Source organism: Anabrus simplex, chromosome 5, assembly GCF_040414725.1.
Source record: "Anabrus simplex isolate iqAnaSimp1 chromosome 5, ASM4041472v1, whole genome shotgun sequence".
Lineage (NCBI taxonomy): Eukaryota > Metazoa > Arthropoda > Insecta > Orthoptera > Tettigoniidae > Anabrus > Anabrus simplex.
Genome location: NC_090269.1, coordinates 65,106,393 through 65,125,276, shown reverse-complemented (window position 1 = coordinate 65,125,276; position 18,884 = coordinate 65,106,393). Strand labels below are relative to the sequence as shown.

General features: G+C 42.3%; 1 long non-coding RNA gene across 1 annotated transcript in view; it reads right to left on the bottom strand.

Annotated features, from left to right (window-relative positions):
- LOC136874395 (uncharacterized) overlaps window positions 1-18,644 on the bottom strand; it is a 61,977-nt gene extending 43,333 nt beyond the window's left edge. Inside the window, exon 1 of the long non-coding RNA XR_010860261.2 lies at window positions 18,575-18,644. This is a non-coding gene — a long non-coding RNA (uncharacterized lncRNA). The remainder of the gene's footprint in view (window positions 1-18,574) is intronic.
- Window positions 18,645-18,884: the final 240 nt, after the last annotated feature.

Below are 18,884 nucleotides of genomic sequence, written 5' to 3'. Positions count from 1 at the left end.
TTAAAAGGTCAGTGCATGACATACATAATAAGTATTATGAAAAATATGGTTGAAAACCGTTTTTAGAACTCGTGGCATGATGCCTCACTTTCAGAGCCATATTCTTCATCCTCGCGTTCACATCTGAGATCAGAATACCATTTCATGTGTACAGGAGGAATATACTTCTGTACCAATTTCATCACATCTCTGTACTTCTTGTTATTCAAAGGCAGTGGAGTTTGGTACAACTTGGCGGGATGCAATATTGGAGTACGTTTCGTCTTGAACAAACAAAATTTTGTATGAACAAAAGTGTTTTGACCAGCAGAAACAGACAGCTCTCTCCCTTCATAAAAAAATTATAGTACCTACTTATTCTGAATGATTCGGTACCATTCTTTATTATTTTCTTAAAATGTGACACCAAGTGATGTTTAAAATCAAATACCATGTCCTGGTGTACTTTCACCACAGCAAATTTTTGGGAAGCAGATGAAACAATATCGTGCCATTCCTGAGGGACAAACACATACTCTTTCTTGCGTTTTAGCTTCTCAATCTGTGCGAAGGTACGATCACAGGGCATGAACGAATGTCCACGTTCTGGAAAATGGTGATATATTTTGACCAATCTGCCCGAAGCCGCTAGTGTACTTAAGTACTGAACCATCAAAATATTCTTGTTTTGCCCTGCACAGTTGTCAGTAAAAATGTGCAGTGTTTTAATTTCATGCGGAATGTACTTCTCTACATAATGGTTCTACACCTATTTCTTCATCCTCATCTTCACTCTCAGTTTCATTGTTTCTTGCAGCAAGCTTCTTCTTCCTTCTCCACTTCATGCTGAAATCAGTGTGCCTTCCGCAACAAAAATATATTGCATTGTTGTGTGTTCAATGCTCCTACAAAATATATGTCTAAAACTAATATTTATTTAAAGCTAACCTTTGAATATTATGTGAGATTATTAAGCCCATGAGATATTCATCCTGAGCATTCTTCTCACTCATTTCGTTGAAATTCCTAAGAATTCGTTCTTTAATATCTTTGCAGAACTTGGCTGTACATTTTCTCTTACAAAAAAAAATCTGGAGCAACTGTCTTTGCAGGCACAAGTTTTTCCCTGTTGTTGATATATATATTCTTCCCCATTCAACATATTTCGTTTCCTAACATTCCTTTGCCAATTATATTCCTTTCTTGTCCTTTTCTTACTCTTTACCGGAGAAGAATCAGTAGAACTTAGTAGCGGTATCTAAAAATTACAATCATTTATAAAAGCATAAAGTGTGGGTTTCAAACTTCCACATTTATTTGAATATAACATTTTAGTCTAAAATATTGTTGTATAATACAATGTAACATTAAACTTAATATTCTGTAATATACATTCTATACATTTAGCACTAAAATACAGCTCTTAATGTAACCTACCTCTGAATTAAAGCTTGCATTTGCAGCACTAAATAACTCACTGCATTCAGCCACCTTCCTTACTCTTCTTCAGCACGAGGGCAACTGAGAGCAAGAACTGGATAATTCCGGTTATTATCCAAGTCTTGCACTCAGAAAGGAACCAGTTGAAACTTAAAGGCCATCTAGCGAGAAAAATAGGCACTTTCTGAAATTAACTGCTATAGTAACTGATAGAGGGCAGTTAAGGCTACAAATAGAAGTCAAAAGCTAATTTTCGCTAAATGTGGTCATTATCTAGTTCTTTCACTCATGTCTTCAATTAGACATGTCAATGCAAATATGTAGAGGAGAAATCCACATTGAAGAAATTATAAACACTTCACAAAATACATACAGTGGGCACAGAAAGTATTCGAACACCTATGGGAACGATAGAACATCTTTACGACTTACGAGCTGAAGTCAGATTTATAAACGGCATAACGACAGACATCAGATATACACGCTGAATATACAGATCGTTTAAAAATGTAACAAGATCGGCACTATACTGTATACAAACTGCAGATCGTACCGCCAAGAAAGTATTCGTACAGTGCGGGTGCACTGTCTTTGTGATTAGTTAAATCAGTTGTCGCCACAGTTATGCCTGCAGGTGGGGTTGTTATCTCTTCAGTCATCACTGTGCTGTCGTTGCCGCAAGGTTATTTAGTATTGGGCGAAAGAAGACGGAACCTTCGTTGAGTCAACGAGGTAATATAGTGTTACCGTGTAAGCAAGGTAAAAGTTGTCGTCAAACTGGAACACAGCTCGGCATTAGCTTTACTACGGTGAGTTCAATAGTTTAAAAAATGCAAGCACAGCGGGCAAACAGAAAACAAACCCAGATCTGGTTGTCCAAAAGTGCTGACAATACGGGAGCGACGCAATATTGTGCATTCGGCACGAAAGGAACCGCTCCGAAGTGCTACAGAACTCGCTTCAAGGCCCAACAAAACGGTGAATGTGCAGGCTGTATGGAATGTATTGCACAGTGCGAACCTGCGCAGTAGATGTCCACGAAATAAGCCACTCATAAGTGAAAGAAATAGGCAGATGCGCCTACAGTTCGCGAAAGAGTATCGTGAAAAGGCAATGGACTTTTGGAACACCATTTTATTTTCTGATGAAGCGAAGTTTACACAGTTTGGAACTGGTAGGAGCAGGAAGATATGGTGGAAGCCAAACACCGAACGTGAATCTCAATACGTAATCCCCACGGTAAAACAGGGAGGAGCGAGTGTGATGCTTTGGGGCTGCATGGCTGCAAATACAGTGGGATATCTGGCATTTATTGATGGTATTATGGATGCCAGGATGCACATAGATGTATGGCGCCATAATTTAAGCAGCAGTGCACACAAGCTTCATCTGGAAGGAGTCTTCCACTTCCAACGGGACAATAACCAGTGAACGGTTGTTGTACAACGCCCCAAGAAGACTTCTCACTCCACCGCAGAGTCCAGGCCTCAACCCCATAGAGAACCTGTGGGACCATCTAGGCAAAGAAGTGCAAAAACGCCATCCTACTAGTAAAGAACATCTTAAGGAGATACCCTCAGATGCACGATCCAACATATCTGAAGCGTACACCAAACGTTTAGTTAACTCAATGCCAAGACGTCTGGAACAGATCATCAAAGCTAAAGGCATGCATACAAAGTATTAAGACTGTGTTTGAACAAAGACTTCGGAAAGTGTTTGAATTATCTAGTAGTGTACGAATACTTTTTGTTCTGTTAAAAGACGAGTTTATTTGTGTATTATGTTGAGCGCTGTAAATCTCATAGCAAATGTACAGCTAGGTGTCTTTCTTTAATGCATATGTCTCACTGGATGTGTTTATATTACTTCATGGTGCTTCATATACAAGGTATACATTAAAATGTTGGTGTAGGAATACTTTCTGTGGCTACTGTACATCATCTGTATTACTGACTCTTACGCCTTCAGTGTTCAGTCTACAAGTCTCTGAGCTGGCTGAACACCTACACAATCCTATATCTGTATCTAACTCTATGGCCTCGTTAGTTCAATAACTCTTGTCCTTAAATTATTAAAAACTGAGTCAAACGTCAACTTGGTCTCCCTCCGCTTCTTAATTGAGAGGCTCTGTAAATAATGGAAGGGACGTTTTCCACATAAGTTGAGTTATGGCATGTAAATATTGGTAGGGAATTTCCTACTGTATCTCGTATTAGTTAAAGTTCCTTGATTGCTCAACAAATGACAGCACTATGCAGTTTCATATATTTGAACTCATCTGTAAGTGACTCGCTTTTGGCATGCAAACAGTGGCAAGGGACAGAAAATGGCTGACGTTAGCAGTCGGTTGTATGACTTTTATGTACAAGGTGTGAATTTAATGGAGTGTTTAGGAGAATCCATGGAAGATATCGATAGTTATCCCCACTATGCTCCTGACAAAGATGACACATTTGAAAGGGAAAATTGTCAGGTTAAATGATCTATAGCTGCTTCTTCTTCTTAATCTGTTTACCCTCCAAGGTTGGTTTCTCCCTCGGACTCAGCGAGGGATCCCACCTCTACCGCCTCAAGGGCAGTGTCCTGGAGCTTCAGACATTGGGTCAGGGGATACAGCTGGGGAGAACAACCAGTACCTCGACCAGGTAGCCCCACCTGCTATACTGAGGAGGGGCCTTGCGGGTGAATAGGAAGATTGGAAGGGGTAGACAAGGAAGAGAGAAAGAAGTGGCCGCGGCCTTAAGTTAGGTACCATCCCGGCATTTGCCTAGAGGAAACGTGGGAACCACGGAAAACCACTTCGAGGATGGCTGAGGTGGGAATCGAACCCACCTCTACTCAGTTGACCTCCCGAGGCTGAGTGGGCGCAGTTCCAGCCCTCGTACCACTTTTCAAATTTCGTGTCAGAGACGGGAATCGAATCCGGACCTTCGGGGTTGGCAGCTAATCACACTAACCACTACACCACAGAGGCGGACTTCTATACCTTATGCATGTAAATAATATCAAGTGTTGTACGTTAACACTGTGTCCGACTCGTTGGCTGAATGGTCAGCGTACTGGCCTTCGGTTCAGAGGGTCCCGGGTTCGATTCCCGGCCGGGTCGGGGATTTTAATCGCTTCTGATTAATTCTTCTGGCTCGGGGACTGGGTGTATATGTCCGTCCCAACACTCTCCTCATCATCTTCAGACAACATACTACACTACCAACCACCACAGAAACACGCAATAGTGCTTACATCCCTCCATAGAGGGTTGGCGTCAGGAAGGGCATCCGGCCGTAAAACAGGGCCAAATCCACATGTGCGACACAGTTCGCACCCGCGACCCCACAGGTGTGGGAAAAGCGGCAGGAAAAGAAGAAGAAGGAAAAGAAAGTTGTACGTTAACACTGTTTACTTGCCGTACACAGGCCGGGGTAGCTTACCATGAAAGTTTAATAGTTTAAGTTTAATGTAATTTAACTTTTAAACCTACTGTTTTAATATCATTTTGGGCAGAATGAGTACAAAACCTGAGCATTCTTTCCTTCATTTAAAATACCTGAATGGTGTAACAGTGACAGTATTTTTTTCAACCACCATCAGCCTGTTTATAACAGTGATTGGCGACAGAAATAATGTAATCAATATAATAGCAATATTGAAGACTAAAACGTATTTACAGATGTAAGCAGTGGTAAGTGCATTCATTTATGACGTAAATAATGCTAAGTACACGCGCAGATTAATTTAGCCCGCCTGGTGGCCACGATCATTAAGGCGTTTAAGTCTGAACGGTCTGACACAGTGGTTAGCCGGTTCGAGTCCCGTTGGTCGAACAAACTTTTGCCGCCAGAATGTTGACCGGCAGGGTAGGAGAGGTGGTGGTACATGTTTTATAATCACTGGATCGCTTGCTAAAAGCCTGGATTAAATTCAAACCTCCCCACATAGGGCATATGATGCTGTTGATGGAGATTCGTCTGTCCGTCGGAGTAGGCTATATGCCGCCACGGTGTTTCACCCTCCCCCTTCCTACTATCATACATCCCGTCATTCATTCCGTCTCATTAACTCCTCTAAATAGGTTGACACCAGTCCGATCATAAAAGCCCGCCACGACAAATTCATCTCAGCTCATACCCGACCCTTAGAGAAACGGGACAAGAGTTGGGCTATTCACTATTCACACATTATTGAACATTAGTTCAATTAGTGTCCGCCACCGTGGTGTAGTGGTTAGTGTGATTAGCTGTCACCCCCGGAGGCCCGGGTTCGATTCCCGGCTCTGCCACAAAATTTGAAAAAGTAGTACGAGGGCTGGAACGGGGTCCACTCAGCCTCGGGAGGTCAACTGAGTAGAGGTGGGTTCGATTCCCACCTCAGCCATCCTGGAAGTGGTTTTCCGTGGTTTCCAACTTCTCCTCCAGGCAAATGCCGGGATGGTACCTAACTTAAGACCACGGCCGCTTCCTTCCCTCTTCCTTGTCTATCCCTTCCAAACTTCCCATCCCCCACCCAGGCCCCTGTTCAGCATAACAGGTGAGGCCGTCTGGGTGAGGTACTGGTCATCCTCCCCAGTTGTATCTGCCGACCCAGAGTCTGAAGCTCAAGGATACTGCCCTTGAGGCGGTAGAGGTGGGATCACTCGCTGAGTCCGAGGGAAAAACCGATCCTGGAGGGTAAGCAGAACAAGAAGAAGAAGTTCAATTAGTGCCGGGCTGAGAGGCTCAGAAAGTTGAGGCGCTGGCCTTTGACCCCAATTTGGCAGGTTCGATCCTGGCTCAGTCCGGTGGTAGATTTACTGGCACATAAAAGAACTGCTGCGGGACAAAATCAGATACGTTGGAGTCTCAGAAAACCGTCAAAATTTAGATAATGGGAAATAAAAGCAAAAACATTATTAATTAGTCGTCCGCCTCTGTGGTGTAGTGGTTAGTGTGATTAGCTGTCAGCCCTGCAGGCCCGAGTTCGATTTCCGGCTATGCCACGAAATTTGAAAAGTGGTACGAGGGCTGGAACGGGGTCCACTCAGCCTCAGGAGATCAACTGAGTAGAGGTGGGTTCGATTCCCACATCAACCATCCTGGAAGTGGTTTTCCATGGTTTCCCACTTCTCCTCCAAGCAAATGGCGGGATGGTATCTAACTGAAGGCCACAGCCGCTTCCTTCCCTCTTCCTTGTATTTCCCTTCCAATCTTCCCATCCCCCAGTAAGCCCCCTGTACAACATAGAAGGTGAGGCCGCCTGGGCGATATACTGGTCATTCTCCCCAGTTGTATCCACTGACCCAATGTCTCTCGCTCCAGGACACTACCCTTGAGGCGGTAGAGGTGGGATCCCTCGCTGAGTCCGAGGGAAAAACCAACCCTGGAGTGTAAACAGATCAAGAAAGAAAGAGAGAAAGAAAGAATGAAAGAAAGAAAGAGTTAGTCATTTTTGAGATAGGAAACAATGTTAATATACTTGTACTGAAATAGGCAGCTTTTAGAAACCCAAAGTGTTGTAAAAAAAAAAAACAACTGTTTATTGTCCTCGTATGTTGAAGGAATTCATTATGAGATTTCCTCCAATTCATATTATTATTTATTATAATATTGTTAAGTAGCTGTAAGAAGTTTCATTTGCAGTCTATATAATTTAATTCTACACACGTAAATATAGAAGGGGCTGCCTGCCCGAGGCGGTAAAGGCGTGCTCGGTTCGGCCGGAGGGACGTGGGATCGAATCCCCGTCAGGAAGTTGTGAAATTTAAGAAACGAGATTTTCGCTGTCAGAGGTGCACGTGGCCCTGAGGTTTACTCAGCCTACACCAAAAATGAGTACCAGGTTAATTCCTGGAGGCAAAGGCGGCTAGGCGTAAAGCTAACCACTCTACCCCAGCAAGTGCCGAGGTTACGGAAATTGGAAGCCTTTATCTTCCACCCCTTCAAGGGCCTTCATTGCCTGTACGGAGATGACATTGCTTTTTACGTAAATATAGAATTTTCATGTTAGGGGGGAGAGAGGTCATAATGCCCTTAGTCTTGCCAGACGAAACACATCCATTTTCTTCTATTCCACGTCTCTTAACCTCTATGACTGAGTCCATTATTCTCCTAGGTAACGTATCCTCCTCCATTCGCCTCACTTGATCCCACAACCGAATCCGCTTTACGCGTACAGCTTCACCCATCGAATTCTATTCTAAGTAGCCTTATCTCTTCATTCCGAATAACCTCTGAAACGAATGTAAAATCTCAGGACACTACCTCCCATGGATTAGGAGAAAAAGAACCTTGAATATGACTAATTTAATATTATCAAGATGGGGCTAGCACAATCCTATTATGTGCTGAGTTAGGTGTGGTATATATTGTTTCATCCAAACGTACATGACCTCTCTGACAGCTTTTCTTTCTTTCTTTCTTTCTTTCTTTCTTTCTTTCTTTCTTTCTTTCTTTCTTTCTTTCTTTCTTTCTTTCTTTCTTCTTAAACCGTTTACCTTCCTGAGTTGGTTTTTCCCTCGGACTCAGCGAGGGATTCAAACTCTATCGCTTCAAGGACAGTGTTCTGGAGCGTACGACTGAGTCGGGCATATAATTGGAATAGAGAACCAGTACCTCGCTCAGACGGCCTCACCTGCTATGTGGAACTGGGACCTTGTAGGGGGAATGGGAAGACTGGAAGGGGTAAACGAGGAGGACGAAAGAAAGCAGCGTGGCCTTTAAGTTAGGTATCCTCTTCTTCTTTTTCAAGTTTACATTCACCTTGGAGAAAGTACCCATTTCTTTATCTAACTTGGAGAGTTATTCTGTGTTCAAATTAGGTAGCATCCCGGCATTTTCCCGGAAAAGTAGCTGGAAAACAATGGAAAACCACTAGTTGGATGGCTTCCGTGGAAATCGAATACCCTCTGCTCAGTTGCCCTCTAGTCTGAATGGATCAACCTCCAGTCCTCCTATCGCTTTTAGGGCCGATGACCTTCGATGTTAGGCCCCTTAAAACAACAAGCATCATCAACAAGCAAGCCTACCGCTTTTCAAATTTCGTGGCAGAGCCGGGAAACGAATCCGGACCTTCGGGGGTGGCAGCTAATCACACTAACTACCACACCACAGAGGTGGACAAAATAACATATACTGTACATATAGAAAAGTTTCATTATCAGGTGTAAGAAGCTGACTACATGGTCGAATAAGACAGAAAGCCAACAAACTAAAACAATCACAGTAAAATTGAAATCAAACTATCAGTGAAAAACGCTAAGCTTACCGAATGCCAAACATAACACAATTAGCATGCTACATATCTTCCTGTTCATAGTGACGGAAGTTATTGACAAAAATGAAATGGCGTATGGCTTTTAGTGCTGACCACAGTGGTGTAGGGGTAGCGTACCTGGGCCCCAGGTTCAATTCCCGGCCAGGTCAGGGATTTATCTCTCGACCTGAGGGCTGGTTCGATGTTCACTCAGTGTAGGTGATTTGAATTGAGGAGCTATCTGACGGTGAGATGGCGGCCCCGGTCTCGAAAGCCCAGAATAATGGCCGAAGAGTATGCGTCGTGCTGACCACACGACCCATTGTAATCTGCAGGCCTTCGGGCTGAACAGCGGTCGCTGGGCAGGCCAAGGCAAATTCAAGGGTGTTAAGTGCCGTGGGGTTTGGGAGTTTTAGTGCTGAGAGTTTCCGAGGACAGGTTCGGCTCGCCAGATGCAGGTATTTTGATTAGACTCCCGTGGGCGACCTGCGAATCGTGATGAGGATGAAATGATGGTGAAGACGACACATACACCTAGTCCCTGTACCAGCGGAATTAACCAATGATGATTAACGTTCCCGGCCCTGCCGGGAATCGAACCCTGGACCCCTGTGACCAACGGCCAGCACGCTAACCATTTACAGTAGCTATGGAGCCGGACAGTTATTGACAGCACTATGATAATTCACTTTTAATTCGGTAGACTGTACCTTAAGGACATTGCAAGAATTCTGTCAATTTCTGGATTGTGATCAAATGTATCTCAACACCAATGATTAGCCTTTATGCATGATCAAGATTGAATTGAGCTATTGGGTTGTTAATTTTCCTTATCTGCACTATGTGGTTCGTAGTGGATTACTGTAGCCATGTTCTAGTCCGTGAACCATGCATAACGGCTGAGTTGCCTTGTAAGTGGTCATGAGCATCGGAGTACCTGTTGCTATGGAAAAGGATTAGGCATCTCGGACATATTGTGAGTGTTGGCCCTCCTTGTGCTCAGGTGGCTAGGACTAACGAAATTTTCAACATATCTCCGTTAACACAAATGTATTTCATAGCATCCAGAAAAACTAGGTACAGTTCTGACTTGATATTAAACTTTGATACTTTCTGCGTCCTACTGAGTATTTGCTGTTGACGGTGTGCCTCCGAGGTACTTCAAGTGAGAAAATGTAAGCGCATCTTATATTTACCTCGAAAATTTGTATTATTCATTATGAGATAGACTTGTTCCAATCTTTTCTACCTGGCAATAATTTGAGTAGAAGCAAGAACCAGCAATAATGCTTATTTTTCTCTTCCCGCTTAGGAATTAATTGAAAAAGTCTAAAAATATTCAGAACACATCAGTCAGTTTCGGTACATACATTACGGTGGGTAGCAGTGGCCTACAATTTCATAACAGAGTAGAGCCTACATTGCTTCAGTTTTATCATGGACAAAGGAGAAAGGTAAGAAGAATCAAGTTCGGGATTAGGTGACAACAATCGCGCCAATTTGGTTGAAGTAATGCGAGTAATGCGAGGGAAAATTAATTTCAGGACTCACTAAAACATGGCTTGCTTCGTAAATACAGTTCTATAACGGAAACGGGTGGTAGTGCTATTGATCTAGTATTGTGTTCTAAGAAGGCCTTACCACACATTTAGAAGATAATAATGTTAAAGTTTGAGGACAATCGCATCACTTACCCATAATTATAAATATGGTAGGCACGGAAGAGAATAGTGGGGGGTATTTTCAAAAGAATATTAAAGAGAGTTTAGTGTCCAAGACCTTAGCACAGAATTCAAGGAATAATTTGAAGGGAGGTCTTCTGAAAGTATCTAGACAGGAATTAAGATCGCGATTGAAGAAAACAACATAGATGAGGCAATGCAGCTAACAGAAAGCACAGTGCTGATGGCAGGACATAAGATGCGGGCTCAGGAGATATGAGTACAAAGAAATAGTGTGTGGTACAATGAAGACTGCAGAAGAAGAAAAAAAGCCGAATTAATGAAAGCACTAGACACACTCAGAACAATAGGTGGGCATGAATCGAGAACTGCATTCCGTAGCAAAGGAAGAGAGTACAAAGAATTATTGGTAATAACTAAAGCAGGGGTTCTCAAAGGGTGTTCCGCGGCACACTAGTGTTCCGTATAAATCAGGGCCTCTCAAACGCCCAAAATCTCACGCGTGCAGAGCGAGGCGCAAGAGCTCCGTGCACTGTGCATCGATGCCGCTCGGTATGGCTCGGATCAACGCTTCGTCTGTGGGCTACTCGGCTATGCTCGGCTCAACTCAGCCCGGATTTCGAGTGCTACGGCGCAAGTGGGGCAGAGGGAGACAGGCGGAGTGAGCGAGAGAGGCGTGAGGAAAGAGAGAGTAAGCGCTATTGCTCCAAATCGAGGAGTGGAGGGTCTGCACTCTGATCAACCAAGCCAAGTCGTCTTTTGCACCGTGCACAGTGCATGCACCACGCGCATGCACCCTGAGAGGCCCTGGTATAAATGTTCGACTGTGTCAAGAAAGAATTGCTTGTGTATTCAATATTTTAGTAATACTATTTACTAATATTACAGAATGGCTAAAGCCTACATGCAGTAAGAACTCAAAAAATAAGATGCTCTGTCAATAATATTATACTATTGTTGCAGTTTTGTGGGAAATGTGGGCATGTTTACTTCTGCACAACTGTTCTTCTTCTTCTTCTTCTTCTTCTTCTTCTAGAATGGTGTGGTTGGACTCATTTGTTATCGTCCAGTCACGAAACCAGATTAATAACATCAACACTGGCACATATATCACTCGTAATGAAACGTTAAAGGTATAGCTGATAAATAAAAAAAATAGGACTCACACAAAAACATGATGACCTCATATAAGACACAGGTTATCGTGATTTATATCCCACCAAAAATATGACAAACATTTTGCAATGGAAGAGTGAGAAGAAATAGGCTTTTAAAGGATTATAATACAACATGTGCATCATCAAGAAACTGATTTATGCTGTTAACATGAGTAGGAGTTAGAGAGGATAGTAAACACGAAATACTTGTGCGGAAAGGCATGTTCATGTTAAGTAAAGAGGATAAGAAGCGCTGTCGGGGAACATCAAAAGCAGGACATTGTAACAGGAGGTGATTACTGTCAGTATCAGGCAAGCCACAAACACAGGAAGTTGGGAGAGAAAGATGAAATCGACTTTTATATTGGGGAGTAAGAGCATGATTAAAACGTAGACGAATAATAGATATGATGTGGCGCCGAGAGTACGTGCCATAATAAAACCACGGTTTATGAGGAATAACAGGTTGTAATAGATGATAAAAATGTCCCTTTTCTCGTGACGATTCATTCCAATCGGACTGCCATTGTTGATAAGATATAGCCCGCACTTCATGTATGCGATCAGAAGGAGGGATTGCTAGAGAAAGAGGGGGAGATTGTTGTGATGCTCGTTTAGCTGCCTGATCAGCAGTCTCATTCCCGATGATACCAGAGTGACTGGGAACCAAAACCAGAGTTGCGTATACGCCAGAACAAGTAAGAATATATAAGAGATACTTGACGCTATATAAGTACCAACTGTTCATTGCGAGGAGGAATCGCAGAAGAACACACCCGTAATTCTTGGTATACAGAAAGAAGACATTCGCGTTTCTTACCTTTAATGCAGGTCAGTGCCGAAAATCCCTGTTCGCACAGATAAGTTGTTGAAAACTGTATTAATATAGATAAGGTACCCTATGATAACACTGCGAACTCTCTCTTCACTGAAATCCAGAACTGAAGTAGTGTTTTTTCTCTAAATTTCAGCTTCAAAGTTCGATCGGCTGTAAGTTCAGCCAATTCTTCTGCCTCTTCTATTGGTATATGTTTTGTGTCCTCAAAAGTAACGGCAAAAGGATTGCGAACCCAGTCGCATTCGTTCACGTTGAGGAAAGAAAAATATTCTTGCACTTTATTCCCCAAAACAGAAAGATGTTCTAAAATTGGACTGGAACAGATGTCAGTATCAGCTGTGAGAGAAAACATTTCAAGGTACACTTTTCAACTTTTGACTTCTACAGCTGAATTCTTTTAAGAACCCATTCAACTTGCCAGTTGATTTAAGAATAGTCTATTTCTTGCCCAGCATACTGGCACTGAGATTATTCAAATGTCCAAAAATATCAGCTAGGTATGCAACTTTCGAACACCAAGTTTCGTCGCTAATTAAGTCAGCAAACTCAAATTTTTCTGTGGCAAATATCTGTAATAACTCATTTCTACGTTCTTAAAATCTGGAAAGTACACTTCCTGTGGACAACCAGCGAATTTCGGTGTGAAGGACCAGAGTTTCATGAACAACTCCTGCTTCGCCGACTTGGGACTTCCTTTTTAAACCTTATTACGCTGGAGTTACGATTCGGGGCTCCAAAGACTAGCGAACTTCACGTTTTAAGGGGGCTTAAAACATTTAGAAGGAGAATTTGGGATGCGGATTGCAAAATGGCACTCGTCCCCTCTAAGATTATTTGAAGAAGGGGGGGGGGGGCAGAAAAGGCCCGCCAGCGTCATGGTTAGCACAATTATCTGCCATTCTCGGGAGCCTGAGTTCGATTCCCAGTACCGTATTGTCAGAGATTTATGAATGGCAGGAAGGTTGATATGTTCTAAAAATGGTACACCTGCAACTTCCTTCCACTGGGGGTGTCTGTCTAAAAAGAGCTGCCCCACATCAGGATGAGGAAATGAGTTTACTTTAGTTAAATACTCATGGTTGTTGCTATTAATATAGCAGGTGAGATTATTAACAAAGTGATCCTTAAATTTTTTGTAACTCGGGCGAATAACACTGATTTACTTTTGTAGAATACCTTGTCTCCGCGGTTTACAAGCCAGGAACAAACGTGGAATAAAAGAAATTTTGAATACCTGGCTCCTACAGACAGATGAAACAAAAGCAAGAATTTTAAATTTAGTTGATTTTTATAAATTACAATTAGTTCTTAGAACGAAACCTCGAAACGAAGGTCTGCACTGACATTAAAATTGCCCCAATATTCCGATATTTTTCGGGGGTAAAAAATTAAATATTTAAATACTGTGGAAGCTTTCCGTCACTTACAGGCTAAGACATATAAGTTTGCCTAATTTTATATTTCTAGCTCGTGTGGTAGATTGTGCCGCAATCTTGATTTTGGGCAAGGGGGTTAAAATTAGGACTTTCAGGAAACTAAAAGTAAAAATATGCGGACAGTCATTATGAACCCTTAAACGGATAGCTGTACGGAAATATAGCCAAAATATTCAACGTACAGACACACGGTCGTTACGATTTTATTTTTATAGATTGATACGGAATCTGTTTCACGTACAACATCTCTCGGGCTAGCCTGCAAAACCGACCGTTCATGATATCTCCCTTATTAATCCTCAAGTCGAATAAATGTCCATGAGAAAAACAATTAGAAATGGATTTCCATCAAGTTTGGTCGATTTCCAGTCAGATTCGTCTTGTATATATTGTGGGAGAGCAAAATCAATATTTCGGTTCCCTATAAACCGCCAGTCCATTCCGGGAATTCGACATGGTATGGACCTAAACAGTTATCTACCGGGCGATTTGGCCGTGCGGTTAGGGGCGCGCGGCTGTGAGCTTGCATCCTGGAGACAGTGGGCTGAAATCCCACTATCGCCAGCCCTGAAGATAATTTTTCGTGGTTCCCCATTTTCACACCAGGCAAATGCTGGGGCTGTACCTTAATTAAGGCCACAGCCGTTTCCTTCCAACTCCTAGGCCTATCCTATCCCATCGTCGCCATAAGACCTATCTGTGTCAGTGCGACGTAAAGCCACTAGCAAAAAAAAAGACACTTGTCTTTGGACAGGTGGATGCTAAATATGAAGTCTGGATGAAATATCTCCAGTAGTTTTCAAGTTATAAGAAATACGCTTTACACGCACCCGCCTTTGAGTTAGATCCGGTAGAACTTATACCAAAAAAAACGGTCCGTTAATGATATATTCCTTAAATCATCGTATCGAAATGATGCATATGGGAAAAAAGGTTTAGAAATTGATTTCCATTAAGGCAGGTGGTTTTCCATTAAGTTTAGTTGTGTATATTTTGTGGAAGTGCATAATTACGGTTTCAGTTTCGTATAAACCCGCAAACATTTCAGGGATTTTGAAACAATATTGTCCCTAAAACCGACCCAAGATCAGGTGGATTCTAAATATGAAGTTTGGTAGAAATATATCATGTAGTTTTCAAGTTAAATACAAACAGACAAACAAACAGGCACCAAAGGTAAAAAAAAAAAAAAAAAAAAAAAAATGCAGATGGTCATTATTGCACCTGAAACGGATAACTGTACGGAAATTTCACCAAAATAGTCAATGTAGAGACACACGGTCATTACGATTTTATTTATATAGATACAGATACGTCACACAATATATAGAATACCAGCATTTCTATGAGATGAAATGAAATGAAGTGGTCCTTATGATCATTAATGCCGTTGATATATTTGTCTTAATTTATCACAAAGTTATCGTGAATTATTTATTTCGTTTTAGCGTAGCGTGAGAAATACGTTGTAGAAAGTAAGTGATACAATTGCTCTTGGTCTAATGTTTATCTCATATCTGTTTATTGTCTTCTGAAATTACTAGTTGTAATGAATTGTTCATACATTCAAATGCCACACCAGTTGACCGATTTAGGCCTGAGAAATACATGAAGACGTGGCTGCAAAAACCATCGTACTGTAACATAGCTTGAAGAAGACCCAGGAGAAAACTACTGTGTTAACAAGTTAAGATTTTCAAACTAGTGCATTGAAATGTGAATTTTTTTCCATATAATAACATGTCTCCTATGTGTTTCATTAATGCCGAATTAAGGAAAGTTTATTAACTAGCTCTAACCTGCCAATTTTAAACGCCAGGGGGGTTTGGCATCCAAGATGTTTCAAGCCCTCCTGCTACGGCTTTTGCCACATCTATGGGAATGCTGGTGTGAACTCTGCCGCACATGTGTATGTGGCCCTGTTTTACGGCCGGATGCCCTTCCTGACGCCAACCCTATATGAAGAAATGTAATCATCTCACCACCCTCAACCCTCTCGTTTTCGTCCATCTCCTTTAGCTTCGTCACTGAATGTACTCTAACCCATCGCCCGTTTGTCACCTCCAACCTCAGACCTCTTATTCGGGCCTTTAGCCCCTGGTTCCTCGCTCTCCATAGGTGCCTATTCAAGATCCTCATATTTTCACTTCCTTCTCTTCCCATGTCTCTTTTCACCCTTATTTTCTGTCCCTGTAAATTCTTACTGTTACCTACCACAATTTCTGCCATTAGGGTAGATAAAAATTTTACCCTAATTGGCCTCCGTCCTTTAGTTTTACCAATTCTCTCTACATCGTCTATGTCACCACTACTGAAATCTATCTTCATTGTATCACGTATAACTTCGATCTTGCCTATCAGTTCCAACTTGCCCTCCCTCACATCTTCCTCAACTCCATATATAAATATGCCTTTCTTCCATCTCTCCTGCTTGTACTCCTCCCCTTCTTTCTTCATCCTCATCATCTCCTCTTTCAAATATTTCACTTCCCCTCTCAATAACTCGATTTCTTTCTCATTATTGTCAACTCTTCTGCTTGATTCCTCCGTCCTCGTTTCCAGCCATTTCTTCATGTTGCCTATCTCCTTCCTCTGCTCCTCCATCATGTCCTTTATTTCCTGCAGTTTCTCCCACTGGCATTTCTCCTGCATGACTTCACTCACAACCACCCTGAGTGCGGCCAAATCCTCTGTGTTATATTTTCCACTGGTATTTGGGCCTGGGTTTAATTCCACCGCCCACCCCCCACCCCCAATAACCAGTAGCACCGCTACCACTGCCACTACCAGCAAAGTTTCACTCATTTTTAATCCGTCCTTACTTATCACCAATCCATTCTTGTTCTCCTTCTTCCGTTTCGCCTGCCATTTGCCAATAGCGGCCCGGTATTGCTCGATGCCAACCATATTCACCGCACGCACTACTCTACACGACCTCTCTCCTCGACCGCTCGAGCTAGAGCGAAGAAATGTAATCATTATTGCGTGTTCCTGTGGTGGTTGGTAGTGTAGTGTGTTGTCTGGATATGAAGAGGAAAGTGTTGGGACAAACACAAGCACCCAGTTCCCGAGCCAGAAGAATTAATCGAACGCGATTAAAATCTCCGCTCGGCCAGGAATCCAGCCCGGAAACTTCTGAACCGAATACCTCAACGCTGACCATTCAGCCAATGAGTCGGTCTCAGGATTTTTCAAGCCCTGACTTAGAGCATACCCTGTGAGAATTTTCGGCGACAGCGCAGGTTATCAGCATCACCACACTCCCGGATGACTGCACCAGGTCTCTACGGAGGGCACATGTCATTACTAAACCCTTAAGTAATCTTTGTTAAATAATGCCAACACCCATTTCCTGTTATCTGTGTAAATGTGTACTACGTCTAAGTAATGTACTACTACTACCACAACAATGTTTTCATTCATCTCCTGAATGGAGGTGGGCCTCTTAGACGGTGAAGCCGTCTCTGCGGCCAGGAGATTTGTTGTGGTGAAGGGGATGTGCGCAGAAGGTGAAACGGTTGGCGGCCGTGACCTATACTAGGAACTCTCCCGACATTCGCCTTAGTGCAGGAGAATGGAAAACCACGGAAAACCATGCTCAGGAGAGCCGACGGTGGGGACCATCCCCTCTCCGTCTCCCGAATGCAGAGGCGTAGAACCACGACAGAGCCGCGGCCACCCGTCCTCTGCTCGGTTGGTCGGTCGGAGTGCAGAGGCCACTCTGCCATCGCCGGCCTAAATAATGTGTAGCCATTGTAATTTTAATAGGTACGTTCAAGTCCATACACAAGCTTTGTTCATGCAGAATTGTTACTTTGGTTGATTAATACGTAAAAATGTAGGCTTTAAAATATCAGTGCATAAAATCACTAATCTACAGAGTGCACTTCCATTGAATCGAGGTAATTCCTTATTGGTTGATATTGAATATGTTGAGGGCCCGGACATTTCTACTCAACACACTCACAGGACGCAGGCCACGCCAGCCAACGTTTACCCCTACTCAGTGCGTCGATGTTAGTCCTCACATAACATCCATCGAAAGCAGAAAAATATAATATTTATTTGTGGAGTATAGCCTTTGCCAGTGTATTAGTCACTTATTATCTGAGAGATACATGGTGGAGTTATTTGCTGTAACTTGAGCTTGCTTGAAACTAGAAGCTCCATTCCACTCCCAGCTTCCTGTCTCGGAAGTGGTGAGAACCAGTATTTGTGTGGCCTTCATGCATACCAAATGCCACGAGCTCCTGTAACCGTTATCTCACAGATATGCCGCGAGTAAATGTGTAAGTATTCTTGTTTAAATCGTTTGATTTGCTGTAAATTAGCTCGTTATTGTTTGTGTTAGTGCTTGCAGCTCGAGATTTTTTTGAACTTGAAAATGAAGAAGAAGAAGATGATTTGTAAAACTGTATTGTGTTCAGTTTAACTATGCCAGTATACTTTCTCAATATTTCAAATGATATGTTGTAAATAAACCTTAAATTGCATATTATGTTAGTTTTTATCTTCCACAAATTATATAGGGGTTGTGTAGATGGACTGAATGTATGCATCTCTCAGATACGACGTGAGCATTGAAGCTACTTTTAAGACACGCCTAATGCAGTGTTAAGTAAAACTAACGTAAGGAAGTGAGAATACTGTTGGTGGAAAATCTTACAGTTCCAGAGAAGTTCATTATGCTAACACAGCCGGGAGGTATCATGGTCAATACGGTGCTAGATTAAAATTCCCCAGTAAGCAGTGGCACGGGTAATGGGAAGAACTACATCAAGAACTCTTACTCTCGCTGATTATGATAGAACTTACCAGATACCAAACACGATATAAGAAACGCGATAAACATCTTCCTGCACATGTTGCTATAGTTCTTTGCTAGCATACGACAATGCTGATCACATCAGGGAGAATATATACCTTGATACCGTATCAGTGAAAGACGTTTTTCAATTACGTTTTTAGATTGTTACTAGAAGGCGTTTATGATCGTCTGAGCCACATTAAATAACTGGAAAAATACTTAAAGTTTATCACATAATTTAATGAGCTGGTATTAAATAGAAGATAAGTGTTGAATTTGTATTTTTACATTGAATTTAATGTTCTTCCTTATCTCGAC